The following is a 2,959-nucleotide window of genomic DNA, read 5'->3' on the forward strand; positions in this document are numbered from 1 at the left end:
AGTCACCTCTTCAACAACGGCCACAGCAACTTCTTTCAAGGTATGTCTCCAAAGGCAAAGAAAACAAAAATGAAAATGAACTTTTGGGACTTCATCAAGATCAAAACCTTCTGCTCAGCAAAGGACACAGTCAACAAAGCAAAGAGGCAACCCACGGAATGGGAGAAGATATTTGCAAATGACACTACAGACAGAAGCCTGATATCCAAGATATATAAGGAACTCCTCAAACTCAACACTCAAAAAACAGATAATCACATGAAAAATAGGGCAGAAAACATGAACAGACACTTCCCCAATGAGGACATACAAATGGTTATCATACACATAAAAAAATGTTCATCATCACTAGCCATCAGGGAGATTCAAATCAAAACCACATGGAGATACCACCTTACACCAGTTAGAATGGCCAAATTTAGCACGACAGGAAACATGTGCTGGAGAGGATGTGGAGAAAGGGGAACCCTCTTACACTGTTGGTGGGAATGGATGTTGGTGCAGCCACTTTGGAAAACAGTGTGGAGATTCCTTAAGAAATTAAAAATAGAACTTCCCTATGACCCTGCAATTGCACTATTGAGTATTTACCCCAAAGATATAGATGTAGTGAAAAGAAGGGCCATCTGTGCCCCAATGTTTATAGCAGCATTGACCATGGTCCCCAAACTGTAGAAAGAACCAAGATGCCCTTCAATGGACAAATGGATAAGGAAGATGTGGTCCATATACACTATGGAGTATTATTTTCCATCAGAAAGGATAAATACCCAACTTTTGTATCAACATGGATGGGCCTGGAAGAGATTATACTGAGTGAAATAAGTCAAGCAGAAAAGTCAATTATCATATGGTTCAACTTATTTGTGGAGCATAGGAAATAACACAGAGGATATGGGGAGAGGGAGAGGTGAAGGGAGTTGGGGGAAATTGGAGGGGGAGTTGAACCATAAGAGACTATGGACTCTGAAAACAATCTGAGGGTTTTGAAGGGGTGGGGGGTGGGAAGTTGGGTGAGCCTGGTAGTCGGTATTATGGAGGGCACGTGTTGCATGGAGCACTGGGTGTGGTGCATAAACAATGAATTCTGGTACATGGAAAAGAAATAAAAAAAAAATAAAAAATTATATATATATAAAAGAATGCTTGGATCAACCAGGAAATCAAAAAAGAATAAACATTTAAACAATTCATGGAAACCACTGAGAATGAAGACACCTCAGTCCAAAACCTATGGGATATGGTAATGGTGGTCATAAGGGGGAAATACATAGCCATCCAAACCTCAGTCAAAAAATTTAAAAATCCACAATAAACCAGCTCTCTGTGCACCCTAAAGAACTGGAAAATTAACAACAAATTAAGCCAATCCCATGCACAAGAAGGGAAATAAGATTAGAGCAGAGATCAATGAGATAGAAACTAGAGATATAGTAGAATGCATCAACAAAACCAGAAGCTGGTTCTTTGAAAAAATCAATAAGATCAATAAACCACTAATGGCCAAACTAATCCAATAGAAAAGCGAGAAGGCCCAAATTAATAAAATTGTAAAAGAAGAGAGATCACTAGTAATGCCAAGGAAATAGAAACAATAATCAGAAATTATTATCAACAGCTACAGGCCAATTAGTTAAGCAATCTAGAAGAAATAGATGCATTCCTGGAAACCTATAAACTTCCAAGAATGACACAGGAAGAAATTGAGTACTGAATAGACCAATATCTAGTAACAAGATTGAAGCAGCAATCAAAAACCTCTCAAAAAACAAGAGCCCAGGACCTGATGGATTCCCTGGGGAATTCTACCAAACTTTCAAAGAAGAAATAATACCACTGCCCTGAAGCTGTTTAAAAAAAAAAAAAAGAAACAGAAGGAAAACTCTCAGACCTTTCTATGAAGCCAGCATTACCATAATCCCCAAACCAGACAAAGACCCCACCAAAAAGGAGAATTTCAGACCAATATCCTTGATGAATATGGATGCCAACATTGTCAACAAGATCCTAGCTAATAGGATCCAACAGTACTTTAAAAAGATTATCCACTATCACAAGGTGTGATTTATTTTGGGGACGCAGGGGTGGTTCAACATTTGCAAATCAATCAATGTGATAGAAGAAATCAATAAGAGAAGAGAGAAGAAACACATGGTCCTCTCAATTGAAGCAGAAAAAGCATTTAACAAAATCCAGCATCCATTCCTGATTAAAACGCTTCAAAGTATAGAGATAGAGGGAACATTCCTGAGCTTCATAAAATCTATCTATGAAAGACCCACAGCAAATATCATCCTCAATGGGAAAAAGCTCACAGCCTTCCCGTTGAGATCAGGAACATGACAAGGATGCCCACTCTCACCACTCTTGTTCAACATAGTATTAGAAATCCTAGCAACAGCAATCAGACAACAAAGAGAAATAAAAGGTATCCAAATTGGAAATGAAGAAGTCAAACTCTCTCTCTTCACAGATGATGTGATTCTTTATATGGAAACCCCCAAAGACTCCACCCCCAAACTACTAGAACTCATACTGCAATTCAGTAACGTGGTAGGATACAAAGCCAATGTACAGAAATCAGTGGCTTTCTTATACACTAAGAATGAAAATACAGAAAGGGAAATTAGAGAATTGATTCCATTTACTATAGCACCAAGAACCATAAAATACCTGGGAATAAACCTAACCAAAGAGGTAAAGGATCTGTACTCAAGGAACTGAAGAACACTCATGAAAGAAATTGAAGAAGACACAAAAAGATGGAGGACCATTCCATGCTCTTGGATCAGAATAATAAACATTGTTAAAATGTCTATACTGCCTAGAGCAATCTATGCTTTTAATGCCATTCCGATCAAAATTCCACCAGTATTTTTCAAAGAGCTGGCGCAAATAATCCTAAAATTTGTATGGAATCAGAAGAGACCCCGAATCACTAAGGGAATGTTGAAAAACA

The sequence above is a fragment of the Meles meles genome, chromosome 19 (genome assembly GCF_922984935.1).
Source record: "Meles meles chromosome 19, mMelMel3.1 paternal haplotype, whole genome shotgun sequence".
Classification (NCBI taxonomy): domain Eukaryota; kingdom Metazoa; phylum Chordata; class Mammalia; order Carnivora; family Mustelidae; genus Meles; species Meles meles.